Below are 18,899 nucleotides of genomic sequence, written 5' to 3'. Positions count from 1 at the left end.
CAGCTCGGTAATGAAACACCTAGACGCGCAAAACTTATTAATGGGAACTCAACATGGATTCAGGAAAAGCAGATCGTGCGAAACTCAGTTAGCGCTTTTCGCCCACGATATTTTAGTCTCCGGGGAAGACAACATTCCAGTAGACGCGATTTTTCTTGATTTCAAAAAGGCATTTGATAAAGTACCCCACGGAAAGTAAATAATAAAACTGAAATCTTATGGTCTGGACGAAGATGTCATTTCCTGGATTAGAGAATTTTTGAGCGACCGCGTCCAAAGAGTAGTATTAGACGGTGCAGTCTCCAATGAGGTTAGAGTCACTTCTGGCGTTCCTCAGGGTAGTGTCATTGGCCCACTCCTATTCATTCTTTATATAAACGACATTGGCGAAGTAGTGCAGAGTAAGCTACGATTATTTGCAGACGACGCTGTAGTTTACAGAGAAATCCGTTCCAGCAAAGACATAGATGAACTAACGAATGACCTAGCTGCTATCCAAGTATGATACGATGCATGGCAGTTTGAATTAAATTTGAAAAATCATAGGATTCGCAGTAGTTTGGGAGGACCAAGATCCAGCCAGGTATACTGGACCCAAACAATGGTCGAGCGCGACCCTTTTTCGAACCCTTTCCTCTGTCACCCAGAGGTTATCCGGGACCTCTGGAGATTGCCATAACAGCACGAGCTCACCCCTACATACGAGTATATCACCTGTTGTAGTAAATTTTTTGCTGTTTTAATTCCAATACTTAATGGTAAATAAAGGCGCTAATCATATTCCTCGCGGTTGAGCGATTAAATTCGTTTTTTTGATCGAGATTCTACGATGAAAAATAAGTATTTTATGAAAAGTGATAAAATTAACGCCGATTGCATCCAGAGATTTGCAACGCCGAAATTTTGTGATGGGAGGGGAAAAGTAAAATAATCCTTTCTCTTCCCCCACTCCACTTTTTAGCTTGACCACGTGTATGAGCGTATCCGAAATTGTGGTGGAGACCGCGTATGTGTTTGGCAGAGTGAGAGTTTTAACCATCGTACACTATTTTATTTAATATCGTAAAAAACCCTAGGTTGGGAAGAATCATAGAACACACTAAAAAAAGGATAAAAAACACTCACAGTAAGTACTAAATTTTCGGTGGTGTAATACCACCTTCCTCAGAGTTAGGTAAGAGACTGTAGGTAAAGGATAGCTGAGGGAAGGGGAAATAGTGGGGAGGTAGGGTCCAAAGAGGGGGGGAAAGAGTGTGTTGAGGCAATTAAGGGTTAATCGATTGATATTTAAGCCAGGAGGAAGAAATGCCGGAATAAATTTGAAAGGTTTGCAGGTCGTCTGAATGTGACAGTAGGGGGTTTGGGAAAAAGATTGGCTGTCGACTTATTATTTTTTAGAATAGGGAAGAGGTCTTTGAGGATAGATTGCAGGGATTGTATTCCAGGAAAGTAAGTGGTGCAGAGGGTAAGGTCGCGTGGTTTGTTTCTATTGCATGGTTCAGCGGGGCAGTTTGCTGGGGGAGGTGGGGTGTTTGAGAATTTTTTTATACAGGAGGGACTCTGGGTAGCCTCTCTGGATGAGGGAACGGTGAAGGCTGTGAAGAAAATTATTCAGGGCATCAGGATTATTACAAATACGGTGGCCTCGAATGGAAAGGGAATAGGGAAGGGAGCGTTTAGTGTGGGAAGGATGACAACTGCTAAAATGAAGGTACTGCTGCTTATTCGTGGGTTTTACATGGACAGAGGTGAGGAATTTGTTATTGACAAGAGAGATATAGACATCAAGGAAGGTAATCTGCGAAGTAGAAATGGTTGATTTTAATTAAATAGTTTTATTTTCTTACTAGATAGTTTTATTTAATATTGTACTTGCGGATCTGCATCTACATAACTCAGTGAGGAAAATTCAAACAAGGCAAACCATTTCAAATATATTCGTCGTCCTAATACGCGACCGACTACTGAGTCTCCCGCAACCCAGAGCATGACTAGCGATGAACTCCTTAGAATTGGGGCGCATTCGACGGCATCACGTGCGCACATTGGGAACGCTCCTCTGAATTTTCCTTCGCCTATCTCAACGAAACGACTTAAATCACTAAGGCCATAGCAAGCTTTCTCTTAACGTAAACAAGACAGTCAACGAGAATATTCAACGGGCCACGCATTTGAATGCAGTTGGTTTGAAAAGTTTTAGCTTTTCCGGAAGGACTACCGTGTACATTGCCAGAACGCGTTTTCCTTTCGATCGAGAAGGATATTTTCCTATCTTGATTGAAAATACCTTTGTCAGCAGGCGAAAGAGGGAAAATTAGTCAGCTTGTTGGGGGCAGGCTAAATAGTAGCGGAAACATAGCGAAGGGTGAATAAAAATTGAAGTACCGTACACTACTCGGAGAAACGCAACAGGGAGGGTAATGAGGCACTGTACAATCGGAGAAGTGACCGAATAGGACCTAAGTGTACAACCGGATATGTTGATGCTGACATATTATAATACATTGAAGTGCTGCTGAGATTTCGAATTTAATAAAAGGAGAGATGTTGTCCCAAGAGAAGTGCGAATTCATTGGGCTATATTTTTCGTTCTTCATTTTTTTACCACACTAATTTAGATATTTTATTTGACCCTTGAATATCGCCAAAAGTAATTTGACAGCAAAATGTCGCGCGTTCTTTTAATTTTACTAAATTCGTTTTCAAAGAAATTGAAAAAAGTCAGGTATCAAAATGCAGAAAATAATTTTTTTGTCACCGTCTAGGAAAAAATTTAATGTTAATTTTGTTTTATGATTCATGGAATTTAACTCGAAAAATTGTGTGTCGTCAATTAAATTTGTAGCAATCATGTGTATATCATTGAGAAAATTTCCAATCGCAATGGACGCACTAAAACCTTTTAAAGTGATAATTGTTTAGGTATCACTGGTCAACATAGGTTTTCTACATCTACATCTACATAATACCCCGCAAGCCGCCTAAAAGGCGTGTGGCAGGGGGTGTTAGGACACCAGCCGTTTACAGCTATTAAAAAAAAAAAAAAAAAAAAAGTGCTCTAACGAGGTTGGGACAAGCGTTTATTAAAGTCCTTTATTGTTCGGGGGAAAAACGAATTCTTATATCTATCCGTTCGGCTAAAAATCTCTCTTAATTTATCGCTTCTGTCGGACCTGGAAATATAGTGTGGCTCTAAGATTATGTTCTCTGTGTCGCTCTTAAATATATCCATTCTCAATTGCTCAAGCAATCTAAGCCTAGCGCGCAGCCTCCGAGTCTCCAACGGCTCCCAGCCTAATTCGCTTAACATCTGGGTAACACTGTCTGTACGCCCGTAGCGGTTTTTGACGAAACGCGCAGCCTTCCTTTGTATCTTATTCAGCTCGCGGATTAAGTCTTTCTGCACTGGATCCCATACACTCGCTGCATATTCAAGGTGCGGTCGGACGAGAGCGAAATAGCACCTTTCTTTTACTTTCTCATCCGAAAATCTTCCCACAATACGCTTGACGAATCCTAATTTCTTCAGGGCTATGCCGCAAATATTCTTTATATGAGTTCCCCACGTGAGGTTCGAGGTTAACGTAACTCCCAGGTACTTCACTTCGTCTGTTGCCTTTATGTTAATGCCATCCACTGCATAAACATTGTTAGTGTTGGACGAATTCCGCAAAAAATGTACCGCCATGCATTTGCTCAGATTAAGTTCGAGTCCCCACTCTTGACTCCACAAATGAACGTTGTTTAAGTCCGATGATAGATTTTCATAGTCAGAGTGATCACTAATTTCGCGGTAGATGACAGCGTCGTCAGCAAATAAACGTATTTTACTGCTAATGCGGGAGCAGAGATCGTTAATGTATATAATGAACAACAGGGGGCCGATTACGCTTCCTTGTGGAACACCTGATGTAACTTTTACAACATCAGAGCTAATTCCGTCAAGAACTACTTTTTGTTTACGATCTCTGAGGAAGTCGCGTATCCAGTTTACAACTGTTTCGTTTAATCCGCATGACTGTAATTTGTATAAAAGTTTGTTGTGAGGTACAGTGTCGAAAGCTTTCTTAAAATCTAGAAATAGTGCGTCAACTTGTCTTTTCGATTCACCAGATTTTATAACGTCGTGAAGAAAGAGCGCGAGCTGTGTTTCGCAGGATCTATTTTTTCGGAATCCGTGTTGACAGTCATGGAGGAAGTTACGTCTGTCCAAGAAAGTCATGATATTACTAACAACGATATGTTCAAGTATCTTGCCTATAATTGATGTTAGGGAAATTGGACGGTAGTTGCCTGGGTCATTTCTGTTTCCCTTTTTGAAAATGGGTGTAACACTTGCAATTTTCCAGTCGGGCGGTAACTTCCCTTCGGAGAGTGACTTCTTGAATATGATCTCTAAGTAAGGCGCGATCTGTGGATCTGTTTTGTTCTATAGACGTTGTAAAGTGATCTTAGGCGTATTTTTCGCGCTGATTCAGAATATGTGCTTAGATTATTTCGATCACATCTAGTTTCTTTAGCAAAGCTTAATGTTTGTTTTTTTTCTTTTACGAAAGTAGTAAATTAATTCATTTATGTAACGTGATAGCATGAGAAAGTGAAAATACAACTTTCCTGCCAAAACATGTTGTCCTACGATGTCATGCCTTCTTATCCTGTCAAAATATGCTTAGAATCGCACAATCTTATCGTTTTGTTCAAAGCAATGCAGCTTAAGCTGCCACTTCACATGAGCATGTTACCAGCTGTAGGAGCGAGAAGACGTTTGCTTTCTCTGAAGATAGTTAGAGAAGAGGGTGGTTTCCAATTTTTTTAAATTGCCTAAATTGATAGATTATTACTCCTGGAGTACGTATTCCACGCTTTTAGATTTTTAAATGACGGCATTAATTTTTCGCGATGAAATGAAAAGTGAAAATTTTCAAGCACGCAAAAACGCGACGGGTAAGTATGAATGCCGGAAAAACTCCGTGTGACGTCGTTCTGATTCCCGCTGCCGCAAGTGCGGTGACCTTGAGGCGAGGATCTGAGCGCTGATACGACGCAGGATGCTAGCAGGTAGCAGAGTTCCATGCTAGCTGGTTGCGCTTGGCTTATATCTTCTTCTTCTTCTTCTTCCTTCCAGGATTAGGCTACTAAGCCTGTTCCGGCTCCACATCACCATCTTTTCCTTGGTCTTCCTATACTTCTCTTGCCAAATGGTTGATATTCCATTGCTTGCTTTGGAATTCTTTCATTTGGCATTCGAAGTAAATGTTCTTTCCATCTATGTTTTTATTCTTTTAATTTGTCAGTGACTGCTTGGACACCCAGTTCATCTCTTATTTGAGTGTTTCTTATTTTATCCAATATTGTGCAACCTTTAACTGATCTTAAAAATTTCATTTCAGACGATTCTATCTGCCTTAATTCCTTCTTTTTTGTTACCCAACATTCTGATCCGTAGAGTACAGTAGGGACTGCCATCACTTTGTAAAATTTTATTTGTGTTTCTTTTCTTGTTTTGTTCTTTAGAGTTCTTCTGATAGTGCCACATATTCTCTGGAAAGTGTTAACCTTATTTATGATATCTTTTTCCTCGTCATATGTTATGTCGCATCCTAAGTACTGGAAGTGCGACACTTGCTCCAGGACTTGATCCTCAATAACAATTTTTGTTCTTATCGGGTTGCTTCCTAAAAATGCCATGGTCTTTGTTTTGTTTTTTGAAATTCTCAGGTTGTATAGCTTGCTCAACTCGTGTAGTCTGTGTACTGCCATCTGGAGTTTGTCCTCTTTATCTTGTATTATAACCTGATCGTCAGCAAACAGCATCGTATTTAAGTATTGAGATGGTCCTATTTCTATGCCTGGTGATACATTATTCTCTTTCCACATTCTTAGAACGTCATCTATGTATAGATTAAACAAGGTTGGGGATAGGCTGCAACCCTGTCTAACTCCTCGGTTAATGATAATTTCTTGGGTGATCTGTTTCCCTGTGTCAATTACAATTCTGGTGTCTCTGTATAGACTCTGGGAAGCTTTTATCAGATGTCTAGGAAACCCTCTTTTCTGCATAACTGACCATAACATTTCTCTATTTACACGATCGAATGCTTTTTCAAAATCTATGAATGCCAGATGCGTTTCCAGATTGAACTCTCTTCGTTTTTGAATTATTTGTTTTAAAGTAAAAACATCGTCGATGCAAGATCTTCCCTTCCTAAATCCAGCCTGTTCTTCTAATAAAATGGCATCAGAGATAGCTTGTAGTCTAGTATTTATTATTCTACTGTAAATTTTGTATGCAGTATTTAGTAGGCTTATACCTCTGTAATTCTCTGGATTATTTCTTTTTCCTTTTTTAAACAATGAAACAACCTTCGCCACATTCCAATCCTTTGGGATTTCAAGCTTTTTCCAACACATGTTGTATAGATGGAGGATTCTTATTTGTAGGGATGTACCTCCATATTTTATCAGCTCTGATTCAATTCCATCTATGCCAGCAGCTTTCCTATTTTTTGTCTTATTCAGAGCACATTCTAGTTCTTTGAAGTCAATAGGGTCTACTCCTATTGTTTCCTCTGGAGTGTTGATCGTACCATCTAATGTTGGATCATACCATAATCTCCTATAGTGTTCTATCCATTCTTCCTTCGGTATAACATTTAGTTGGGCAGTATCTTTCTCTGATTTGTTGAGTTGTTTCATCAGTTTATATGCTATTTCTTGCCTACCATGAATATCATCCTCTACTCCACTTATAAATCTATCCCATGATATCATATGTGCATTCCTTATTATTGCTTTCGTGCGGTTTCTGACCCTGTGATATTTTTCTTTCGTTTCCTCTGTTTTTCTCTGTAGGTATTCTCTGTATGCTTTGTTTTTATTTTCGATGGCCTGTGCTATTTCTTCGCTCCAGATTTTTAAACCTCTTTTCCGTTTCTTTTTATTTCTGGTGCCCATAACTTCATTAGCTATTTGTAAAATAGCTTTCTTAAGATTTTCCCATTCCTTATTGATGTCATGTTCTGGTTTTATATGTTCGAGCAGTTGTGTAATCCTGTGTTGGTACAGTTTTCGAATACTACTCTCTTTCAAAAGGTATGTTTTGAAGATTTTCTTTACTTGACATTGTTTCTTTTCCGTATTATGCTTCTTCCACCTTGCCCATAGTTGTATTTTTGCCTTAACAAGGAAATGATCGGTGCATATATTTGCTCCTCTATATACATGTGTATCAGTTATCCTCGAGGCTAGTTTTCGGTTAACAATTATGTAATCAATTAGGGATCGGTGACCCCTGGCTGACCAGGTGAATTTATTGATATCTTTTTTCTTGAAAAATGTGTTCGTTACTTTTAATTCGTTGAAAGTTATAAATTCTCTTAATTTACTTCCATTTTGGTTCAGATGGTCTTCTCCATGTACTCCAATCAATTGTGGAATTGGCTCTTTCCCAATTCTAGCGTTAAGATCACCAGCTATTATTACGTAGTCCCTGTTATTTAACTTCCCTATTTCTTTTTGCAGTTGCTCATAGAAAATCTCCGTTTCTTCCTTTTTCCCATCTTCAGGTGCATATGTTCCAAGTATTGTTAAATAACCCCTATCAAATTTGAGTCGCACCGTTATTATTCTTTCGTTTATGAAAGTGTATTCCCTGATATTATTTTTCCATTTTTTGTCTATTAAAACACTCACTCCACAACGTGCTCTTTTATTCTGATCAACTCCACTGTATATCATTACGTAATCTTCCAAGTCTTTTGTCCCTTTGAGTTTCTTCTTTGTTTCAGTGATGACCGCCATATTCACTTTGTATTCTTTAAGGGTGTTGTTAAGTTCTAACTCGTGATTGCCTAAGCCTTGTACATTCCATGTGGCTATGTTTAATATATCCGTTATACCCGTATTCATGTCCTTACTTTTGCCTAGTCGTCGTCTGTTGAATCCTAACCTATTCCGAGGCTCTCTGTGAAGCTTATGAGTTAAAGAAGGTTTTACATGGGCAGGTTACCGGCCTGTCGCACAACCCCCAACCTGGAGGACCAGTGGGCTACACTTAGTCAGTCCCCTACCCTTCGACCTGTCTGGCTTGGGTGGCCCTACCAGGAGCATACGCTCCCGCCAGCATAGCTCTCCGGGTCATTGGGGTACTCAAACCTCTCCACCACGATAAGGTGGTAGCCCTGGGAGAGGGCTTGGCTTATATAAGGATTATAAATACCGTATCAAACGAAGGAAACTTTCCGACCATAGGCAGTTTTAATGGGTGATTGTTAAGACATATTTCCCTGAGCTCTGTGCCTCATGCATGCATTGGTAATCTCAGGCGATGTAAAACTCCTATCTACTCGTATAGAAACTAGGTCCCTGTGACGTCACGTGGAGTGGCATCGTATGGGCGCCAATCTGGCCTTTTTCGAATGAGGATAAAATTGACCCTTGCCATTCGTCTAAACCGGTATTTCTAAAACCAAATAATTTGTATGTTATGAATAGAGTAATGATGGGTAACGAATCGAAATCAATGCCTTTCGTTTTCTTTGATGTAGGAAACTACCATATGTTGTTGCTCGCAGGAAACTACAACTTAAAGCAGCTGAGAAGTGGCTTGATATTCATGGAAATATGTTTCCCTGAAATTTTAAGAAACGCAAGGGCGAATGCTCATGTAGAAGTATTATTGAATTAGCATGGTGCTTTTCAATTGTTTGCTTATCTTGTTTCCGCTCGCAGGAAGAACCTGGGAAACTCTCCGGGGACAGTATGTTTAAAATCTTTTGCTTTGGAAATGAGTTCCCTTCACTTCGATCCCAGCACCACAGTTTTATCACTCCTGCTTGGATGAATCTTGGCACGGAGAGAATAATTCGAAGCAAGGGTTAGCTAGCGACATAAATGTCAGTTTAGGGCCTATTCTCAAAAAGCAATCAAGTAAAACGTTCTAAATGAACAAATCTGAAGAAGATGGAACAGATTACAAAAAAAATGGAGGAGGTGGCAGACTGGAAAAAATGTATTCTCTCCGAGTCTCGAACCCTGGTCTTTCATAACAGAAGCGCGGCACGCTACCACTCGGCCTAACCGAGGTAAAACAATACTTTTTAAATTAAATTCAACGTGACCATATTTTTAAATTTTTAAATCCTTTTTTCTCTCAAACCCGGGCGTATATGGACAAAACCCTTCAACAGTTTTCCTATCTAAATGTCTACTTTCTAATAAAAAAGGTTTCATCTTCTTTCTTAACATCAGTATGGCAAAGTCTCCTAGTTAGTTTGAATTAGGCCTAGATAGTGCGTGAACCATCCTGATGACTTTTATTATGCATTCGGTGAAATTACTTGAAACGGCTCAAAGGTGGAAAATAACTCCCTTTTTCAGACAGGGTTATAAGGTTTATTTTGGCTGCCTATTGGGTGGCCAAGGTAAAGAATGGGCTCCTCATGTGTTGTGTGGCACCAGTTCGAGCTTCTTACCTACTGGTTGGACTAAGGGAAAGCGTCATAAGGAATTTGCCGTCCCCATGATTTGGCAGATCATTTTTCAGACTGTTATTTTTGTTAAAGAAATGAAAGGAATTACAACGAAGTCAAAACACACGGTAAAATATCCAGACAACTTTGAATCAACGATACTACCGTTCCCTCACTCCGAAAATTTACAAGTGCCGAAACCAATGCAAACCAATGCAGTACCTATCTTAGCAAAGATTCAGAAAGTAATCAAGAACATGATAATGAAGGATTCGGAAACTCGGAGGACCCACATTTTGGACCGAGTAAATCCGCTGGACCTCATTTCATAACGCAAGAGGATTTAAATGATCTATTCCACGATTTAAAATTTATCCAGAAAGCTGGGTTAAATCTTAGGATCACGATTAAAGGGTTGAAAATTGTTGAATCCAAATTCGAAACTTTTGACGTCCCGCCCTCTCCATGACGAATTTGATTTGGTTTCTTCTCCTAAAAACGATTTGGTTTTTGCAATGAAGTTCTCTCTGTTATGGATACTCTTAATTTTTAACGAAACACAGATGATTAGCTTTTGTTAATTTCTTCCTCCAAGGTTCTTTTAAAGGCTAATCTGTTACATAAAGGCAACTAGCTCTCATCAATACTGTTAACTCATGAAACTGTATCCAACTGTATCTGGAATCATTACTTTAATAACTTTCGTCGTTTCAATGCATTCGCCATTTACATCCTCTTGAGCAATGCGCATATATAATTTGTTCATTTGTAAAAATGCCTCTTTTAAAAATTGGAAAACGTGTAATTACTTCGGACTCGATATCTCCCAGAACTCTACCATATACACTACTCATAGCATAGACCCAATCGAGTACTGAAATAAGTATGATTGAGACATAAACAGCAAGACGTAATGTGAATCTAACGATAGGAAAAAAAACCTCGCCACGGAGCCCGAAAGAAAACACTCCGATGGCCCAAATGCCTGAAGGGACGTGAGTTTCTTCCCTGCATTCCATTCGCTAATATTTATTTCGATTGGGCATTTGCTCCTGGAGTTTGATTTCTGCTTCGGTAGCTCTATCGCGTCCGTCCTCGTCGGCTCTTGGTGCCGTTAAGGCTAAGGATGCAGGTTGCTTCACGTGCCAACCTTCCAAGTTTTTACCGACCGGCCCCATCAGTTAAGTGGGTCTTGTGGGTGTATACATATTATTGAAAACGATATAACATTCGTATAATTCGGAAAAGGACTCCATGAAGAGGAATATCTGACTGGAAATTTTTCCAAATTTTTTCTTGAAATGGGATTTTGTTTCGAAAGGCGATATCCGTGGAATACAAAATGAATTGTCATCATGAAAAATTTTACAACGACAGCAGAGGTCAATATTCGTTAAAGAGGGTAAGACAAATTAATTACTGCCATCGCAAAAATATGTTCCTGCCGTCGCACGTCTCAGAAAAAAATTCTTCATAGAGGTTCGAAAAATCCGAATTCATATTGCTACATCCTCTACTTAAACACCAAGCCAGCACACTGTTGCACCCCCACATGGCCCTGCTTGTGGTCGTGCCTGCCTTTGGGGGGCGGTGGGTTCTGTTATCAACATCATGACGGCTGTATGAAGTGCAGAGCCTTTTGGCCTTTTGGGGGAGCAAAGTCGAGAGTGGTGGGAGGTGCGATTGGGACACAATCTACGCAAGAGGAGGATGTGTCGCCAGTTCTCTCCAGAGATAAAAGACGGCCGGGCCGGGTGTTCCGGCGTCTCGACGAGCTGGACTAATCAGAGGGGACTTGTATTTTCCTTTAAATAAATAACCTCACTAGTATCCAGCGGGAATTTTATTCATTTTCCCCGATTCTCAACCACACCCGCGAGTCAGGAGGCAGCCACTCGAATCTTGCGACTCGCGATTGTCATTACGTCCTGGCGAAGGCGTCGGGGTGCGACATTAAAACTGGTGTTAGGTGTATGGGGTTTTTCGAGAATCGTCGTCGTGGCCGCAGTGTGGAGACCTGAGAAGGCCACCGAAGAGCCTCACTGAGAAGCAGAGGACATCAGGCGCTGAGAGGGGAGGCTCTACCGACTAGTCGCCGCCACCCCTGAGATTTCGGCATCACCTCATCGCAGCGGTTCGTCTAGAGAGGAAGCTGCGCTGAGAGAGGGTACAAAGGAGAAGTCGGCTTTACTGTAAGTAAGCCACCCTGATTCCTTTCCTCTGCCCTTTGTATCGCCCTTACTAAGTTTGTCTGCTAATTGTCATAATGTCCGTCACAACGATGACTAGCTCAGAAGGCCTTGATAGCCGCGGAACGTTCTGCAGTATTTCGGAAGCCATAAAGATTGTTAATAAGCCATTCGACGGGAACAAGAAAGAACTCCGGGCGTTTTTAGAAAACGTGGACGTTGTGTTTGAGTTAGTAAATCCGATCGATCATGACAAATTATTAAAGTTCGTGAAGGCTCGGATAACGGGGGATGCTCGTTCAAAAATTCTCGTCAGAGATCACGCTCACACGTGGCCCCAGGTGAGAGCTATTTTAGAAGAAAACTATGCTACAAGACGTACCCTAGACTATTACGCATGCGCAATGTTTAACTCCAAACAAGGTCCGACGGAGAGCATTGCAAGTTGGGGTAATCGCATAGATTCTATGCAAACGGAATTGAGGGAAGCGGCCAGACGAGTATCTCAAGAGGAAGAGATCGCCGGCGCTTTAGCCTTAGTTAACCATCTCGCGAAAGCTTGCTTTGTTCAAGGGCTGGCTAATGAGCGCATACAAACAATTGTGAGGAGTAAGGGAGAAGTTATACTATTGCCTGCTGCGGTAGAAGTCGCCCTAGAAGAGGAGAGTGCCATATTGTCACTGAAAGAAAGAGGGAATATGAAAGGATATTTTAAATGTGAAAATTGCGGCAAGCCTGGGCATTCAGCGCAAAAATGCTACCTTAAAGGGAAGGTAAACATGAAAGAGAAGGAGATAAAAAAGGTAGAAAGTGTGAAATGTTTTAACTGCGGGCGATTAGGCCATTTTTCAAGAGACTGTCGCAGACCAAGAGCCAAACCCTCCGATAATGGATCGCCACAGCCGCGTCAAATTATGGATGATAACTCGCGGTCGCTGAATGGGAAAGGAGATAAGAGCTTTCGTCTGTCGGAAGTAAGAAAATTGTCGAAAGGGCCGAGTCGCTGTGACGTAACCGATACGATAACCTTCCAGAGTCGAGAGAGCAAACGAGGCATCTTGCGTCTTCTAATTGATACCGGTGCAGATGTGAGTATTATTAAAATGGAGTCCTTGAAGGGGGAAACCAGGTGTTGGCCGGAGGACTACTTGCTATTAAGAGGCATTACTGATAAGCCCATCAAGACAAAAGGGAAAGCGGCTATATTATTGGAGGCGAAAGGGAAGGTGATGCAACATGGTTTTCATTTGATAGAGGGAGCCGATGTTCGTCTTGAAGTAGATGGAATTCTCGGTAGGGACTTCCTGAATGATTTTGGCGCAGTGATTTATTGTACACAAAAAAGGGTCTACATGAGAGGCCTACTCATGGACTTTGACTCAAAAGAATCCATGGAAGACGTAACTAAGGAGATTAGAAAAATATCTATACCCTCCCGAAGTGAAGTGCGAGTAAAAATTCCTACTGCATCCACGGGGGTGGGAGTGATAAACAAGAAAGAGATAAAAGAGGGTGTCTTCTTAGCATCAGCTTTGACGGAGGGGAAGATGGGAGAGTGCATTGGAAGCATTTTGAATATCAGCGATGAGGAACAAGAGGTAGAGATTTCCCCTGTTGAGTTGGAATCTGTGGATACTGATATGAAAGAAATTCAATGCAATGTTGAAAATAATTTGTCAAGGAAAGAAGTTTTACGGAGTTGCTTAAGGCAAGAGCATCTGTGTGATCTAGAAAAGAGAGTGATCACTGAATTGTGCGAAGAATTCGCAGATTTGTTTTATTTGCCTGGAGACAAGTTATCGCACACTAAGACGTTGAGTCACGAGATTCCCACTCCCAATTTAAGAGGAGTCATTAATACTCGACCCTACCGACTCCCTGAATCTCAAAAGGAAGAGGTAAAAAGGCAGATGGAGAAAATGCTAGAAGAGGGGATAATTGTTCCCAGTAAAAGTGCATGGAACTCCCCAATACTCGTTATACCGAAGAGAGCTGACGTTACGGGAGATAAAAAGTGGAGAATAGTGGTGGATTTCAGAAAATTAAATGAAGAATTGGTGGGCGATGCCTATCCATTGCCAAATATTACAGACATTTTGGATCAATTGGGAAAGGCACGATATTTTAGCACATTAGATTTGGCAAGTGGGTTCTACCATATCCCGTTGGATCGGAAGGACCAATTTAAAACGGCGTTTAGTGCCTTAGGAGCTCACTATGAGTTTCAAAGAGTGCCGATGGGTCTTAAAGGAGCTCCTTCTACTTTTCAGCGCCTTATGAATACGGTATTGAGTGGTTTACAAGGGTTACACTGTTATGTTTACCTTGATGATATAGTTGTGCATGGAGAGAGCCTAGTTACGCACAATCAGCGCTTGAGAGAAGTGTTCCAAAGGCTAAGGGAACACAACTTGAAATTGCAGCCAGAAAAATGTGAGTTTCTTCGCAAGGAAGTGAACTACTTGGGGCATGTGATTTCAGACACGGGGATCAAACCAAATCCCTCGACTGTGGAGAAGGTGAAAAATTTCCCCAGGCCGGATAAAGTAAAAAGGCTGAAGGAATTTCTCGGATTGGCGGGGTATTATCGCCGCTTCATACCGGGGTTTGGACTGATAGCTAAACCTCTACATGATTTATTGAAAAGGGATGCAGAGTATGAATGGAAGGACGAGCAAGAAGATGCTTTTAAAAAACTGAAAAATCTTTTGATTACGGAGCCAGTTCTTCAATACCCAGATTTTTCACGCCCATTCATTCTCACGACCGACGCGAGCAATTACGCGTTGGGGGCGATATTATCTCAAGGCATCATTGGGCAGGATCCGCCCGTGGCTTATGCAAGCCGTACGCTCGGTAAAGCTGAGGTAAATTACTCCGCGACGGAGAAGGAAATGCTAGCCATCGTATGGGGAGTTAAGTACTTCCGTCCTTATCTTTACGGCAAAAGATTCACCGTAGTCACAGATCATAAGCCGCTGACTTGGGTATTCAATGTAAAGGACCCGAGCTCTCGGTTGATGAAATGGAGAATCAGATTGGTGGAATACGATTTCGATGTGGTATACAAGAAGGGATCGGAGAATGCTAATGCTGACGCGTTAAGTAGAATTTACTCTTTGGATGCTGAAGAGAAGACGGATGGTGTTGCCAATCCATGCGAGGAAAGAAAAAGAGAAATATTGAAGCAATATCATGACTCACCTCTTGGGGGACACACAGGAATGAATAAGACGTACAAACGAATCAAGCAGTATCATGCTTGGAAAGGAATGATAAAGGACATAGAAGAATACATTCAAAGATGCGAGAGTTGCCAAAAAAATAAAATCACTAGGAGGAAAACTAAGATGCCGTTTGAGATAACCACTACGCCTGAATGCGTGTTTGAAAAATGTAGCCTCGACATCGTGGGACCCCTACCCGTTACAGATGACGGAAGTAGGTATTTGCTCACTTTTCAAGACGAGCTGTCAAAGTTTACGGAAGCAATCCCAGTAAAAGAACAGGATGCAACCACAGTGGCAAGAGCGTTTGTGGATAATATCATCTTGAAGTACGGTGTTCCTCAAACAATTTTAACTGACCAAGGCACCAATTTTCTAAGTGAAATATTCAGTAATACATGCCGATTACTAGGAATAAAAAAGTTGAAGACCTCAGCGTATCATCCAGAATCGAACGGAGCCCTAGAGCGAAGTCACAGAACTCTGATAGAGTTTTTACGTCATTTCATCTCGGATGACCAGACAAATTGGACAGAGTGGGTGAAGTACGCCATTTTTGTGTATAACTACATCGCATTGCGCAACGGGATTCTCTCCGCATGAGTTGATGTTCGGGAGAAAGGCTAATCTCCCAGGAATATTGCAAAAGGACCCCTCAGTTCCCTTGTACACGTATGACGACTACGTGAAGGAATTGCGGGATAGGATGCAAAGTAGTCACATGAGGGCCCGAGAAGTCTTACTAAAAGCAAAACAAATAAGTAAGGAAATTTACGACAGGACAACTCACTTGGAGATATTTAAAGTGGGCGATAGGGTCCTGTTGCATGACGAAGCCGTCAGAAGGGGGCGTTCAAAGAAATTATCTTCTCAGTGGATCGGTCCGTATGATGTCACAGGGGTGGACGGAGTGAATGTTACGATAAGGAGGAGAAGAGGTCGGAGGTGAAAGTCCATGCCAACCGGCTAAAGATATTCTTCTAATCTTCCGCAGGATCCTAAAAATGGAGATGGGAGCCTGCATCTTCCTCTGTTTGAGTCTCGCGACCATCGGAAAGGGGGAAGACCACAGAATAGAAGAGTACAAACAATCACCTGGGCTGTATTACGATTCACAAGGAGAGGCGGAAATGTATAGTAGTGAATGGAAATTAGTCACCTACGTAAATATCACTCAACTGGAAGGAAACTTGGCCGTAGTAAATACTTATGCTTCGTTAACTGAAGACTTCTGCAGGAAATATCAGAATGCTTCGTGGATTCATCTGACTGGGTGCCGAACTACGTTTCATGGACTGAGAAATGATTTGAATAGAATTTATAAAGTAAAGGACATAATGGAGTAGTTAACTTCCCGTTCGAGATCTCCTGATAGGCGAAGAAGAGGCCTTTTTAATTTTATAGGGGAAGTAAGTAAAGTTCTTTTTGGGACCCTGGATGACGCAGATGCATTGTACTATACAGGGCAAATAGGTAACCTGGAAGCTGAAAATAAGGACCTTCTAACTATTGTGAAGAAACAAGTAACTCTCATGAAATCCACTATTTCAGCTGTCAATCAGTCATTAATAGACGTCGAGGGAAATGAGAAAATACTTTCTGAAGGATTGAGAAGGTTAGAAAATTATATTGATAAAACAACGGGAGAGCTGATTGATCATACAAAGTATATTATTTTGGCCTTATCAGGGAACGAACATGTCCAACAGCCATCGGAGAACTCTCCTATCAGTATAATGCTGTGATAGACTAACTAATAAACGCGCAAAAGGGAGTGCTGCAGCCAAAAATTATTAGCCCAGAAGAAATAATGACTATGTTTGACAAGCACAAGGCAGACATTCCTAAAGACCTAACCCTACCTTTCCCTCAAAGCGTGGCTTACCGAAGTTAACTTCTCAAAATGCTAGAGCTGGATGTATTTCTATCTAATCACGTATTGGGATATGTTATTTCAATTCCTTTGAGTAACTTAGTAAGATTTAATGTGTACCATGTAATACCATTACCTATTAAGATTAACGGAACGTCAATGAAGTTTATTTTTATCCAGCCGGAGAGAGAGTATCTGCTGCTAGATAAAAGTGGGAGATATGTAACAAAAATTTCCAGAGAAGATTTTGCTGATTGTAAATTGGTGAGTGCAAATGCACGATTGTGTAAGCAAACATGCCCACTAAGACTTGTGCACGTGCTTGATGATTGTGAAACTCAGTTGCTTCTATCAGCTTCCTCAATACCATTAAATTGTGATCGAAGAATTGTGTCGTTAGAAAAAACATTCTGGACTCGTTTAGGATCGAGGGAGTGGTTATTTGTTTCTCCAGGACCTGAAAAGGTCACAGTGCTATGTAAGAGTGATGACCCTTACGACGTTACCATAAGTGGCACAGGAAAATTAATGTTTAATGACTAATGCAAAGGTTATAGCAATGGTGCTATTCTCCAGGGTGATATAAACCTTAAATATAATAATTCCAAGAATGATGTAATACCTCCTCTTTCATTGACCTTTGATTGCTGTTTATCAGAGGAGGATTTAGTATCTTTTGCGAGATTAAAATTAAACTTGCAGTTTTCGCCTTTGATTCGGCATTTGGATGACTTAAAATATGCTAGTGTAAAGGTCTCGGAGGTGGAGCAATTAATTGAAAAAGAGAGTTGGGACCATGCTCACATCTATGAGCACAAGAAAATTTCTACATTTACTAATGTATCTTTGATTCTCATATTACTTGTAATAATTTATTGTTGTTTAAAAAGTTTGATCCCGTATTCAGATGACAGGGGACGCCGTGAATGTAAAGATTTATGTATAATTTTTAAGCCAAAAATTGTTATTAAGGTGCATACATCTACAGAACAAATGCATCAAAGTCCACCATCTGATACGGTAAATCTACCGCTTCATGTTTTTTTTTGTGTAACATGTATGTATATCTGCTTGGCATGTGTGCAGTTTGTCGAGAGAATCGTGTGGAAGATTCTCTCTGGTAAGGGGGGGAGGTGTTGCACCCCCACATGGCCCTGCTTGTGGTCGTGCCTGCCTTTGGGGGGCGGTGAGTTCTGTTATCAACATCATGACGGCTGTATGAAGCGCAGTAGGGGCTTTCTCTAACTCGATAGCAAGTCTTATCGACGTTGCTGCGTCGTTAGCTTATCGAAAATCTTCACTAACGACAATTGGTTTTCTCTACGCTCGCTTAACGATATTTTCTCGGTAGCACTAACGAAAAATGCCGATAGCTTATCCGGGGACTCGGGAGCCCATCAACGCCCGCTATAATGTTTTTAGGTATCGGTTGTTCAGTGCGTGGCAAAGTTATAATTCTGCTACCACAAAGCGATATAGGTATTTTTACTTGAAAAATTATAGATACACTTTTGCAAAGGAGATGGAAAGCATTAAAACGTTTTGCAGCAATCAATGATTATAAAAGTGGCAACAGAGACATTAGTTTTTGCAGGGGAGTGAACATGTTGTTTGAAGTAGATTTAAGAAAGTTATTTACCTTGTGAAAATAATATTTACACATTCCAATTATAGTGCTCCGATTATTTTCAGTCGGTAGTTTATTTAGGCTCGATTGATGGGTCTTAACTTTTTAGGTAGGGATCTAACCACATCTTGAGGAGAGAGCAAATGTAATTAAGCATCTAGTGCAGAGAAGACGACTTAGGAATGTTCAGAATACTAATTTTCGCCGGATTTTTAATTCAAAACAACCTTTTGAATAACCCCCAATGTGGCCGTAACACTGACGGATTTTTTGACGCCTTTTTTTGGCTGGCTAAAGCCACCGTTCATGAAAATAATTACGGTTTCCCTCATTTACTCAGAACTCATTAGTCGTCACTTTTAACTTTTGCAATGCTGTTAAACTAAGTTCCAACGAAAAATATGCCTGTGTTTTGATGGGTACATGCATATACTTATTTTAGTATCATTTTAAGCTGCTGATTGCAGTGATTTCCTATGCCTAATTGTGGCTACCAACGACAAACCTATGCTA

General features: G+C 40.9%; 1 long non-coding RNA gene across 1 annotated transcript; it reads left to right on the top strand.

Moving 5' to 3' along the window:
• Positions 1-11,450: 11,450 nt before the first annotated feature.
• LOC124167888 lies at positions 11,451-15,952 on the top strand. Its single transcript, XR_006866785.1, has 2 exons — positions 11,451-11,662; positions 15,881-15,952. It is a non-coding gene; the product is annotated as an uncharacterized LOC124167888 (long non-coding RNA).
• Positions 15,953-18,899: the final 2,947 nt, after the last annotated feature.

Source organism: Ischnura elegans, chromosome 11 (genome assembly GCF_921293095.1).
Source record: "Ischnura elegans chromosome 11, ioIscEleg1.1, whole genome shotgun sequence".
NCBI classification, from domain to species: domain Eukaryota; kingdom Metazoa; phylum Arthropoda; class Insecta; order Odonata; family Coenagrionidae; genus Ischnura; species Ischnura elegans.
This window is presented reverse-complemented; position numbering and strand designations above follow the sequence as displayed.